Here is a 14,524-nt window from a genome sequence, read left to right on the forward strand (position 1 = left end):
TGATTCAATCCAGCCAGTGCCGCGAGGGGGAGGGCGGGTCCTGAGCACTCTGTGCCCGGCTCTGGTCCCAGACCCACGGTTCAGAGTGCACTTCTCCACTGTGCTGGGTCTGTCCCTCTTCCATCTCTCTCTACCCCAGCCCTCTGCCGTGTCACCGTGCAAAGGCACTAGGTCTTTCTGTGTCATTCTCTGCTATATTATCCAAAGCCTCTGGAGTTCTTCCAAGTCTCTGTTCACATTTAAGCTTCAGTGTGTTCCTAGTCACCCACAGCCACCTCACCCAAAGCTTCTCTTCAGTTGCATTTTTGTTTTGTTTTTTGTTTTGGGTGGTGCTGGGGATTGAACCCAGGGCCCTGTGCATGCTAGGCAAGCACCCTACCAACTGAGATCTCCCCAGCCTCTGTCCAGGTGTTTTGATTCAATCCTGTGGAGAAATGGGTGGGTACTGGGTGCCTCTACGCTACCATCTCAAGTCTATTAATCACCTCTTTGAAGGGCCTCTCCAAATATAGTCCTGGAGATTAGGGCCCACCCAAATGACCTCTTTTCTTAAGCATCCCTTTAAAGACCTCCATTCTAAAATTATATTTTGGGATACTGGGGATTTGTGACTTCAGTATATACATTTCTTTTCTTCTTTTTTTTTTTTTTTACTGGGATACAATTCAGGCCATAACAGTATTTAAGACCTTCCATTTTATTTTTATGAATATTTGTATACTCAATTTCTTTTTCTTTTTCTTTCCTTTCTTTTTTCCGGTACCAGGGATGAACCCAGGAGTGTCTAACCACTGAGCCATATGACCAGTCCTTTTTTTTTTTTTTTTAATATTTTATTTAGAGATAGGGTCTTGCTAAATTTCTCAGGGCCCTGCTAAGCTGCCGAGCTGGCTTTGAACTTGTGATCCCTGGTATCACATGAGTGTGCCACTCCCGGCTGCTGCTCATTTTAACTCTTAGAAGATGGTGGCACCTCAAAGGTAGAAGGTATACCTTGTCTATATCCTTTTATCTCCCACAGTGTTTAATAAGTTTTCTAGGATTTAGTAAGTTCTCGAAGTTTTGGTTCAATGAATGAATGATCTATAAAATAATTTTTGATTAATAAGAATTTTCATTTTCTGCCAGGCACATGCCTGTCATCCTAGTGTCTTGGGAAACTGAGGCAGGAGGACTACAAGTTCAAAACCAGCCTCTGTCACTTAGTGAGACTCTGCATCTCAAAAAAAAAAAAAATTCATTTTCCAAATTTTATACAAAAAAGTCACCTAGTTGTGGTAACTTTGGGTTTGATGTTAAAGTCCAAGGTTTCCCCAGCCTTCCAACTCTGTCACTCTCTGTGTGTTTTGAACAAGTCACTTGTTCTCTGGGTCTGTGTTTCCTCATCTGTAAAAAGGGGATACGAATGTTTTCAACGGTTGTTTATGAATATTGATGAAATAGTTTAGTCATTTGAAAATGTCTGGGAGCACCTACTGTATGCCAGGCGCTGCTCTAGGTACTTGGGTTACCATGGTGAACAAGGCAGCAGCGTTCCTGTCCTCATGGTTCTGTGGAGCAGCTGACCCCAAGGCTCAGAGTGCAGAAAACGCTTGCGGGAAGTGCTGAGTTCTGTGCAGACGGTAAGGCGTGGGCGGTCACAGTGCAGGCCCACCTGCTAGCAAGGAGCTTGGTGACCTGGAGGTGATATCTGAGCTGTGATGTGAAGAATGAGAAAGATGCATCTATTCTGTCATTGTGGGTTGAGGAGACGGGCATTCCTGGCAGAGGAACCAGCAAAGGCCCTGGGGGTCTGTGAGCATGGACATTCACATGAGCTGGCAGAGTAATGACGGAAGAGGCTCAGTCAGCAGGATCCCTGGAGCTGGGTTTTATTTCTGACTCGTCCTAGGTGCCCCCTGGGGCATTGCTTCCCTTGTGTGCAGACTGAGACGCCTCGCCTCTTCCCTGTCCCCTCAGACTGCCTGTGCTCAGAGAGGATCAAATGAGAGGAGGGTCAAGACGCTGGCAAGATCTGAAGTGCTGCACGGGTTCCTGGTGGCACCATTATTTGGAAACACGTTGCGCACAATTAGGGGATTTGGACTTTGAATTGGGCAACTAACTGGTGGATGAGGCTTCCCTGTGGAAAGCTGTGGTCACTCCAGCTTCGGCCTCAAATAATGCCTGTGCCAGGCATCTCAAAGCAAATTGATAAGAATTAAATGGATGTGACCGCAGGGATCTGAATCCAGCTGCCTTTTGGAGGCGTTGAACTCTGCCTTTTCTACTGAGGCTCTATACCTATTTGATATGTGCGATTGCCTTGTGGGTTCTTTTGGGTGAAACTATATTGGGGTTAGGACACATGTGTGTGTGTGTGTGTGTGTGTGTGTGCGTGTGTGTGTGTGGTGTGTTTTGCATTGTCAAAGAGCCTTCTGCCAGTTACCAAGCATTCTGATGCCAGTGAACCCTACACATATTTCTTCCATGATGGAACTGCACCCAGATGTGTCTAAATAACATAACAACAGAGCATTATTTCTAGTTTTTTTTCTTTCTTTCTTTTAGTACTGGGGATGGAGCCTAGGAGCACTCAACCTCTGAGCTACATCACCAGTCCTTTTTATTTTTTATTTTGAGACAAGGTCTCACTAAGTGGCCCTGACTGGCCTTGAACTTGCAATCCTCTTGCCTCAGCCTCCTGAGTAGATGGGATTGCAGGTGCGAACCACCAAGCTTGGCTACTTCCAAGTCGTTGGCAGTAGCACATATTTCCTTTGAACTTGATCTCCAGTTTCCCCTGACACCCCATGAAACACTTCCCTACATCTTTTGCCCCCCCAGTATCCTGTTCTTCACGCTTAAACTTTCATAATTTAAACATCCCAAGTGCCCAGAGACTCCTGTTCACTTTGAAGGTTGGTTGGGAGGTGAGACCTTTGAGATAATGGATGTGCACACAGGAAAGGTCACCGGTGCCGAGAGTCTGCAACTGTCAGGGAAAAGGAGCACACTTCCCATTTATCTGTATGGGAAGAAGTGCCAGGGGAATTTAATACTGTCTGAGTTCAGAACCTAACCAGGGTTGCGCCGAAATCCTTCCTGAGCTTCTGGAGGTTTAGAGACTTCACCGTCTCCTGTCTCAGCCTCTTCCCACCCTGTGTCTCTTGGTCGGACTCTTGCTCTCTGGCGTATGTTTCTCTCAGTCTCTCTTTGTCTGGCTCTCTGCTGTCTCTGCCCTACCACGCATCTCCACTGATTGGCCACAGTGGAATGAAGCTGTTCAGGGAAGGGAGCTTCCGTATTTGAAGCTTGGGGCATATCAAATGGAACAGGCAATGGCGACTTTTTTTTTTTTTTTTTCCCCAAGGCAAGATATCAGTTATGAATGGGTAAGCAATTAAAGATCAAAAGGATCCTATTTGCCCAAACTAGTGGATTTTAGAATGAGATGAAATGGAGATAGTAAGCATTTTTAAAAGAGAGGGGTGAGGGCCATGGAGCTGGAGGTACAGAGCTCTGGACCGAGGAGACTTCTTACTTTGGGTTCAGTCTTGGGCCACTTGTATACCATGTGGAGGGCGGGAGCCTGTGTCCAAGTGCCTGGGGAAGGTTAGCGGACTGGGGCTGCTAGATGGGGCTCTGCAGTCTGAAGGGTTAATACTAACCCAGCAGCTGTTGCCAGACTGGCTTCTTTTCCTGAGTCAGTGCCTGCTAGCAGTCTCCTGCCATCTCAGAATCCCGCAACTTGTGATTTTCAGAGGAGAATGCTGCCGGGAGGATTCCCCAGACACCCTGGAGCAAGCCTCTCCTGAAGCCCTTATCCCAGCACCTTCCCTGGGTGTGTTTGTCCAGGGAGGTGTGATGACTATTGTGCTCATTTTCTCTGTGTCTCTGTGTCCTTCTCTCACACACCCACACCCTGCAGAAGCTTCACTCCCCACCCCACAGCACATTCTCAGCTACAGAGACAGGGAGAAACTCTTGTGGAAGCACATCTGGCTAATTAATGGGGGGAAAGGATGTGTATAGCATTTATGATTTCAAGTAGCTATGGAATAGTATGTTCAACATAGAAAAATTACAAAATACAAACATAAAAACAAAATCCAACATATATTTATTTTCAAGTTAAAATTTTAAACTTTTTAAAATTAAAAGAGAAATCTATAAATAGGAAAGATATACACACTGGATGTGGTGGTGCATGTCTGTAATTCCAGCCATTTGGGAGGCTGAGACAAGAGGATTGCAAGTTGAAGACCAGCCTCAGCAACTTAGCAAGGTCCTAAGTAACTTAGCGAGACTCTGTCTCAAAAAAAAAAAAAAAAAAAAAAAAAAAAAGACTGGGGATGTAGCTCAGTGGTTAAGTATCCCTGGATTAAATCCCCAGTACTGAAAAAAAAAAAAAAAAGTAAATCAAAGGTAAAAAAATTACTCACGCACTTTAGAATGACCTGAAATAAAGGGCAAGATCCCCTGTTACTAAATCTGCAGACTTTTCCTCTTTTCTTTTTGTAACAGGAATTAAACCCAGAAGCACTTTACCACTGAGCCACATCTCCAGTCCATTTATTTATTTTTTATTTTGTGACAGGATGTCACTAAGTTGCTTAGGGCCTCGCTAGGTTTCTGAGGTTGGCTTTGAACTTATGATCCTCCTGCCTCAGCCTCCCAAACTGCTGGGATTACAAGCATGCACTAAGATGCCTGGCTCAATCGTTTACTCTTGAGATAGAAAATTTCAGAAATTTCCTGTGATTGTATATGCAATTAAAAAAAAAGAAACACAATCAAGAATATTAATGAATACACTGTTCTATACCTTGTTTTTTTCCAAAGGAAAGTATTCACATATTTATTACTGAACCAACCTACAGGTGCAGAGTATAGAAACAAAGAGAAAAATCATATTCCCCATAAAACATGTCTACCTGTCCAGAGAGCAGTGGCATTTCAACTTGATAGCACATGAGGCTGCAGTATAAATGTGCATGCCCTGCCATGAGCAAGTTCCCAGGGTCTCGGCCGGGTCTTTCTCCTGTCTCCTGTTGAAGCAGTACTGACCTCGATGTCAGCGTTCATCCAAACCCACTGGGGGAGGGAACCATTTTGCTTTTGTTTCTTTGTGTCTCTTTCTTTCTTTCTTTTTAGGCACTGGGGATGGAACCCAGGGGGGCTTACCCACTGAGCCACATCCCCAGCCTTTTTTGTACTTTATTTAGAGACAGGGTCTCACTGAGTTGCTTAGAGTCTTGCTAAGTTGCTGAGGCTGCCTTTGACTTGCCATCCTCCTGACTCAGCCTCCTGAGCCGCTGGGATTACAGGCATGCACCACCACACGCGGCTAATTTTTGTTTCTTGGCCAGGAATTGCTTGATCCTGAGAGTCTTGAATGTGGACACAGCAAGAGATGGAGTCAGGCACACACACCACGCCATGGTAGAACAAAGGATTGCCTTGTGTTTTTATTCACTACATCTCAGACACCTTTCCACCATAGCACACACAGAGGAATGGTTGAGTACGCAAACATTCCTTAGTTGTTGTGTGCAGTTATGAAATACCATGCCAACTTGCAAATAACTCTCCAGTGCATATTGGAGCACAAAGAGAGGCAAAACAAAACAAAACAAAAACAGAGACACTCAGCACTGCTGGGAAATGATATTTGGTTATTTGAGGATCGATCACATTTGTGCCATCTTTGTGGAAAGCTGTGGAAAATTAATGAATTGTCTCCTCTCTAATCTGAGCACTCCCACCATACGAATGACCTGACAGCTGAATGACCACCCCTGAGGTCAGCAGTGGCATGACCTGCATGCCCTTGTTGGAATGTACAAAGCTGCTGCCCCCGCCCTTTCCGGTGCAGCCATTTTCCCCGCCTCCCACCCACTTGTCAATCTGTGAACATCCTAGCTAGCTATTGGTTCATCAGTCAGCTTGCAAGTATCTTTCTCCGTTATTGGTCCCCTGTTAGCCTGGAGGAATTCAACGGCTTTACTGTAGCTACCCGCCATCTTTCCTCATCTTTCTCTCTCTCCTCCTCACTTTCTCTATCCTCCTCGCTTTCACACTCTCTTGCGTGCACCCTTTCTTGTTCCCTTTCTTTTCCTCTCATTTTCTCTCTTACCCTGCAGGGAGACACTCTGTTTGCTTAGTAAACTCCCTTATGTGATGTCCCGTGTCCAGCATGGTTTCCATGGGATCCCTTACACTTGTGACACCTGGACTCAGTCCCATTCTGTTGGGGGACTAGAGCAAGACAGTCCTGCTTCCCTAAGCCTGAATGGAGTTGAACTGGAGGGCGGTGTTTAGGGTCTGAATCTGGAATGTCCCACAAAGGCTCCTGCGTTGAAGGCTTGGGCCTCAATATAGCAACGTTCAAAGGTGGAGCCTTTGGCAAATGCCAGGGTCAGGAGGGTGCCAACCTCAGCAGTGGATGAATCTGTCAGTACATTCGTATTTGAATGGACTATTGGGAGGGGATAGAACTGTAGGAGGTGGGAGTTGGTTGGGGGGGCGTGGCCCTTGGGAGTGTGCCCTTGGGGACTCTCTTGTCCCTGGCCCTTCTGCTCTCTCTGCTTCCTGGCTACCATGAAGTAGCCACATGATCCCCACCATGATGCTCTGCCTCACCACAGGTGTCCACAGCAACAGGGTCAAGCAATTATGGACTAAAACCTCTGAAATTGTGAGCCCAAATAAACCTTTTCTTCTCTAAATTACATTTTCTCAGGTATTTTGTCACAGCAATGAAAAATGGTGCCTCTTTCTTAAAATGTGGAGTCCAGGGCAGAAACTCCTGCCCAGGTCTGCGGGTAGGCCTGTACCCTTGTATGACCATACTGGTTATTAAAATTTGAATTATATCCATACGCTTGGTAATTGCTGCTGCTCCGAGTTTCCAGTGCTTCTTCCCCATAACTCCATCCATCCTGTCCCTCTCCAAGGATCACCTCACTGGCCCTTCCCCTGATTCAGCAATCAAAAGTTTAATGTCAAGCATAGCCAGGGCCACCAGAACACTGCTCCAGAGCTATTGCTTGTGCCTGTTCTAATTGGCACAAGAGCAGATGGTGGGTGTTCTGATCAGGCTGTTCAATGGTTTGAGTGTTAACCTGCTTCTGAGTGATGACCAGTGTAAACCACAACCCAGCTTCTGCAGAGACAGTTTGTGACAGGGAGACAAGGGATGAGCCTAGTAAGGTGAGTATCATGAAAAAACAAAGCCCAGGTAACAGCAGGGGTGCTACGGGTCACACCTACTCCATCAGGTGGCACCCTAAGAGCCACTTTGACCACTGGGGTTGCAAGCATTTCTGGCAGGATCCCAGCAGCAAGGCAAACTGGAATTATGAAGGGTGGTGATCTTGCAACCCCCATGTGTCCTAAGAGCTGTGCTTGGGAGCTTGAAAACATCCTGCGGGGACCAGCGGTACACATTCAGGAGGACACGAGGTTGGTGTCAACCCTTCCTTCCCCGTCACTGTGAGGGACAAGTCCCTTCTTCAAGAAACTTAAAATGCAGGGGATGTAACCTAATGGGGTGGATTGGGTAGAAGTGGGATAAGTTGCTTTTCTCTGTCCTTGATTCTCTTAGGTAACCAGGGACCAATGGGAACAAAACCATAATCTGACTTACCCCAGATAAATATCTGTTAGCACTGTTGTTTCTTCCAGTCTTTTTTTTTTTTTCTATGCATCTAAATATAAATAGGTGGCTGTATTTTCATAAAATTGAAATGATTATGTTTTACTTAGTTTTGTATTCTGCTGTTTATACCTAACATTATATTAGAAGCAATGAATAAATCATTAAATATGCTTCTAGAACAGAATAGTTAATATTTATGTCATGTTTCATCACAGAGCTGTATCAAAATTTATCTAACAGTTCTCCCATTTAGGTGATTCCCAGGTTTTTGCTAAAATGAATAATTGTGTAGTAATCATATCTTTTCATATATCCTTTCCTTAGGATAAAGAGTCTCATCTTCAGAGGTATTTCTTTCTTTTTTTGTTTATCTTAGCTGCTGCCATTACATTTGATTTTCCCTTCATCCTTTTTATGGTCTCTTGCACTGATCATCTCCTTCAATTCTCTTTGAACCCCTCTAGGCTCAATGAGAGAATCCAGAGGCCAGTCAGCAGTTCTGGTCTGCGGGAAGCTCTGGTTTGTGGATTTTCCAGATGATGGGGCCGACTGTGGCCCCTGCCAGCAGCTCCTAAGTTTGTCTGTGTAGTGTGGGTATCTAATACAGCATGGAGTCTTTCTTCCTGTCTCCTCCTGCTTCTCTATCTCCCCTCTCTCATCTTCTCTCTCTGTAAAAGACAGATTTGCATAACATGACTCCATACTCACATCTGGGCACATAAAATGTAAGCCAGCTAAGGCGGGTTACATAAGTGAGCACAGCAACTTCTGCCACAACCTCGTGCTTGATGGGAGGAAGAAGAAGGTCCTAGAAAATAGACTGGCCAAACATGAGGACAGGGTCTCTGACAATTGAGTCCTGTGAGACAAGGTTCTAATCCAGGCTCTGCTCTCAACCTGCTGTTTGGATTTACGCCTCTCCTTCTCCTCAGGACTCAAGGTGCTAATCTTGGAAAGCAACCGTTGGCCTGACGGGTCCCCAGATCCCCTCTCGGGTTCTTCAGCTTGCTGGTTTTAAGGTCGAGGTTGTCAGCCTATTTAGAAATAGGGTCTTTGCAGATGTAAGTCATTAAGATGGGGTTATTCTCGATTACAGTGGGCCATAATCCAGGGCCTAGGATCCTTATAAAAAGACAGAATTGAAGACACAGAGACAAAGGAGAGAGTGTTACGTGAAGGTGAAGCAAAGATTGACATTATGTTTCCACAGTCCAAAAGATGTCAAGGATTGCAAGGAACCACCAAAAATTAGGAGAGAGCATGGAATAAATTTTCCCTTAGAGACTGAAGACAAATGCCAACACCTCAATTTTGGATTTATAACCTCCGACATGTGGGAGATCATTTTCTGTTGTTCCAAGCCTTTCATGTGCGGCACTTTGTTAGCAGACTTCTCCAGTCCAGTGTCCTGATGAGTTCCCTGACTCCCATCTGCTCCACCAGGCCACCATGAAGACGTTGACCTTTGCAGTTGACTTTCAAGAAAGATAAGTGTGTTTCTTGCTTTACACGTGACATGGGAGTCACGGGATTTGGGAGTCTTTTTCCCACTGACTCTGACTGCATTATATTTCAGATTTTTTTTTTTTTCTTCAGAGAATGTGAGATAGTGAAAGGCTTTATAAATAATTTAATTTTAGACAAGTACTTGTTAAGTTGCTTAGAACATCATTAAGTTGCCGAGGTTGGTCTTGAACTTGCTTGGATTATAGGCATGCACCACCACACCTGGTAATCTAGGGGTTCCAAATCTGTATTTTGGGAACCCCTGAGGTCTGGGAATATGATAAAATTATAGAAAGAATGTTGTGTGTCTATATATTTATGGATCCATGGAGGGGATCCTCTTAAAAATCCAGTTTATTGTTGAGATGTTATTTACATTAAAAATACAGATTAAGTATTTAATTTGATAAATCCATAATCTGATCAGCCACCATCTGAAGAGGATCTATAACATTTCCATTATCCCAGAAGGTCACTCTCTGTGGTCCTTCCTGGTCAATCTTCCCTCTACCTACCTTATCTCTATCAACCACTTTCTGACTTAATTCACCAGAGATTCCTGTTTTACTGTTTTAGGATTTTATGTGAATGGAATCACAGAGTTTTTACTTTTTGATCTGGTGTCTTTTGATTTGCCTACTTTCTAAAAAATTCTTAAAAACTTTTATAATTTTTATTTTTTCTTTCCACATTTTTTATTGGTGCATTAGTGTTATATGTAATAATGGGCTTTGTTTTTACATATTCATACTTGCTACTAATAATATAATTTCGCCTGTAACACTTCCCAGTACTCTCCCCTTCCCTCCTGTCCTCCCACCCTCTGGTCCCTTCCTCTACTGATCTCCCTTTGATTTAAAAAAAAAAAAAAAAAAAAAAAGACTTTGTAGTTGTAGATGGACAGAATGCCTTTATTTTATTTATTTGTTTTTATGTGGTGCTGAGGATCGAACACAGTGCCTCACACGTACCAGGCAAGCGCTCTACCACTGAGCCCCAGCCCTGCCCTGCCTTTCATTTTCATGAAATCCCCCCACCCCTTTTTTCCCCTTTTCCTCTCTAGCTTCCATATATAAGAGAAAACTTACCACTCTGACCTTCTGAGTTTTGGCTTATTTAATACAATGGCCTTAAGTTCCATCCATTTTCAGAAAATGACATAATTTCATTTTGCTTTATCTGCCTAATTTTTTAAAAGACTAACTTTTAGAACAATTTTAGGTTCCCTGCAAAATTAAAGAGATTTCCCACATTTTCCCTGCTCCAGCACAAAGGTAGCTTCCCTACTGTCAGCACCTGCTACCAGAGTCAGACATTTGTTACAGATGCTGAATCTGTGTGGACACATGCTTCTCACCCAAAGTCCACAGTCTACATAGGGTATGAGGTTCATTTCTTTCTTCTTTATTCAGTCCTGGGGATGGAATCTGCCTTGTGCATGATAACCAATGTTTTACCGCTAAGCTACATCCCCAGCCGGGAAGGGTTCACCCTCCCTCCCTCCCTCACTTCCTTCCTTCCTCCCTCCCTCCCTCCCCCCTCCCCCCCTCTTTTTTTTTTTTCTCTTTTCTTTCTTTCATACTGGGGACTGAACCCAGGTTGCTTAACCACTGAGCCACATCCCCAGTCCTTTTTATATTTTATTTTGAGACAAGATTTCACTGAGTTGCTTAGGGCCTCACTAGGTTTCTGAGGCTGACCTCGAACTTGCCGTTCTCCTGTCTCAGTCTCAAGTCGTTGGGATTACAGGCATGTGCCACTGTGCCTGGTAGGGTTCACACTCATTTTTTTTTTTTTTTTCTATTTGACTGTTTCTTTTATTTATTTATTTATTTATTTTTATTGTAAACAAATGGGGTACATGTTGTTTCTCTGTACATGGAGTAGGGTTCACTCTTGATGTTGTGTATTCTGTGAGTTCTGACAAAGGTACAATGATGTGTACCTCCTATTGTAGTTTTAAACAGGACATCTGCACTGCCCACAGTCCCTCTGGGCTCTGCCTACTCATCCATTCCTTCTTCCATCAGCCTGACAACTGCCGACCTTCCTGCAGTGTGCATTGCTTTGCCTTTTCCAGAATGTCCTATAGTTGGAATCAAATAGTATATAGGCTTTTCAGATTGGCTTCTTTTGCTTGGTAATACATATTTAAATTTCTGCTATGCCTTTTTATGTCTTGATCGCTCATTTCTTTTTGGTACTGAATAATGTTCCATTGTTTTTGTGTACTGCAGTTTTATCCATTTGCCTATCGAAGGACATCTTCAGAGGTTTACCAATCATTCTACGAACATCAGTGTGCAGGTTTTTGTGTGGACATAATTTTCAGCTGTTTGTGTGACTGTCAACGAGTGTGGTTCTTGGGTCATAAAAGAATGTTTAGTTGTGTAAGTTTCACAGACCGTCTTGCCAAGTAGCTCTGCCCTCTTGCATTTCCATCGGCAGTGACTGAGAGGATATCACTCCACACCTGGCCAGTATGTGGTGTTGTCGGTGTTCCAGATTTCGGCCACTTTTGCAGGTGTGTGGTGGTATTTTATTGTTGTTTTGATTAGTGTTTCCTTGATGACCTTTGAAGTGAGCATCTTTCTATATGCAACTTGCCTTTTGTGTATCTTTTTTTTTTAATTTCTTTTTCTTGTAAACAAATGGGATGCATGTTGATTCTCTGTACATGGAGTAACGGCCTACCATTTGTATAATCATACATTTACTAGGGTAATGTTGTTTGATTCATTCTGTTATTTTTCCCCTCCCCCTCCCACCCCTCTTTTGCCTTTTGTGTATCTTTTGGGAGGTAGCTGCTAAGTTCTTTGAGCCATTTTAAAATCAGATTGTTTATTGTTCCGTTTTAAGAGACATTTGTGTATTTTGTATAACAGTCCTTTATCAGTTGTGACTTTTGCAAATATTGTCTTCCAGTCTGTAGCTTGTCTCCTCATTCTCCTAGAATTGTCCTTCATAGAGCAGAAGCTCCCCACCATTTTTTATTGGTGCATTATAGTCCCATGTACCGATGGGATTTGTGATTACATATTCACACACAAACACAATACACAACATAACAATTTATTTTGGCCAATATCACTCCCCAGCATCCCTCACTCCCTTCCCCTCTTCCACCCTCTTTTCCCTTTCCTCTACCGATCTCCCTTTAATTTTCATGAAATCTGCCTGAATCTTTATTTTCCTTTTTCTCCCTGGCTTCTGCATGTGAGAGAAAACATATCATCCTAACCTTCTGAGTTTTACTTATTTCTCTTAACACAACGGTCTCTGGTTCCATCCATTTTCCTGCAAGTGACATAATTTCACTTTTCTTTATGGCAGAATAAAACTCCATTGTGTATCTAACCACATTTTCTTTATCCACTCATCTGTTGATAGACACCTAGGCTGGTTCCTTAGTTTGGCTGTTGTGAATTGTGCTGCTATAAACATGGTATCCATGTGTCACTGTAGTATGACGACTTTAATTCTTCAGGGTAAATACTGAGGTGTGGTATCGCTGGATCATATGGTGTTTCCAGGCCTTGTCTTTGAGGAACCTCCATGGTGATTTCCATTAGTGGTTGTACTAATTTACATTCCATCAGTGTGGTGCTCCTTATTCTCCACATCCTCTCCAGCACTTATTATTTGTACTCTTGATGACTGCCAGTCTGACTGGTGTGAGATAAAATTTCAGTGTAGTTTTGATTTGCATTTCCCTAATTGCTAATTATGTTGAATATTTTTTCACATATTTATTGGCCATTTGTATTTCTTCTTTCAAGAACTGTCTGTTAAATTCATTTGCCCACTTATTAATTGAATTATTTGATTTTTTTGGTGTAAAGTTTTCTGGAGGAGTTTTTAATTTCAGTGAATTCTAGCTTATCAATTCTTTCTATAATGGATGGAGTCTTTGGTATTGTGTCTAAAAAGTCATCACCAAGTCCAGGGTCATTTAGATTTTCTCCTATATTATCTTCTAGGAATTTTATAGTTTTGCATTTTATATTTAGGTCCATAATCCATTTCTGAGAGAGTATAGATTCACTTCTTTTCCAGGTGTACCAGCAGCATTTGTTGAATAGTCTTTGTTCTATTGTATTGTTTTTGCTCCCTTGCCAAAGATCTGTTGACAATATTACGTGAGTCTATTTTACTTTATTTTTATGGACTTTCTATTTTTGTTCCATTAATGTATTTGTCTAATATTTTGCCAATATCTAATTTTCTTGATTACTGTAGCTTCACAGTAAGTTCTAAATTTAGGTAGTGTCAGTCTCTTGACTTTGGTATTCTCTTTGCATACTCTGTTGACTATTCTAGGTCTTTTGCCTGTCCATATAAACTTTAGAGTTAACTTGTGAATTTCTACAAAATAACTTGCTGGGATTATTTCTATTTTTATTTGTTCTTTTTAGTTTTACATGACGGTAGAATGTATTTTGACATATATACACGGAGTATAACTTTCTGTTCTTGTGGTTGTACATGATGTGGAGTTAGACTATTTGTGAATTCATGTATGAATATAGGAAAGTTATGTCTGATTCATTCTACTGTTTTTCCAATTCCCATCCCTCCTTTCTTTCCCCCACTAACCCTTTGTTCAATCTGGTGAATTTCCGCTTCTCCCTCCCACCCCACCTATTTTAAGTAAGCATCTGCATACAGAGAGAACATTCAGTGTTTGGTTTTTTGGGATTGACTTATTTCACTTAGTATGATAGTCTCCAGTTCCATCCATTTACTGACAAATGCCACAATTTCATTCTTCTTTATGGCTGAGTAATATTCCATTGTGTATATGTACCACATTTTCTTCATCCATTCATCTGTTGAAGGGCACCATGGTTGGTTCCATAGTTTAGCTCTTGTGAGTTGAGCTGCTATAAACATTGATGTGGTTGTGTCACTGAAGTATGCTGATGTTAAGTCCTTTGGGTATATGCCAAGGAGTGGGTAACTAGGTCAAATGGTAGTTCTATTCCAAGTTTTCTGAGAAATCTCCATATAGCTTTTTTTTTTTTGCACTAATTTGCAATCCCACCAGCAATGTGTAAGTGTACCTTTTTCCCCATATCCTGGCCAATATTTATTATTACTTGTATTCTTGATAATTGCCATTCTGATTGGAGTGAAATGGAATCTCAGTGTAGTTTTAATTTGCATTTCTCTAATTGCTAGTGATGTTGAACAGTTTTTCATATATTTGTTGACCATTCATATTTCTTCTTCTGTGAAGTGTTTGTTCAGTTCCTTTGCCCATTTATCGATTGTTTCCTTTGCTGTGAAGAAGCTTTTTAGTTTGACACAACCTCATTTGTTGATTCTTAATTTTACTTCTTATGCTTTAGGAGTCTTGTTGAGGAATTCAGTTCC

The sequence above is a fragment of the Sciurus carolinensis genome, chromosome 6 (assembly GCF_902686445.1).
Source record: "Sciurus carolinensis chromosome 6, mSciCar1.2, whole genome shotgun sequence".
Classification (NCBI taxonomy): Eukaryota; Metazoa; Chordata; class Mammalia; order Rodentia; family Sciuridae; genus Sciurus; species Sciurus carolinensis.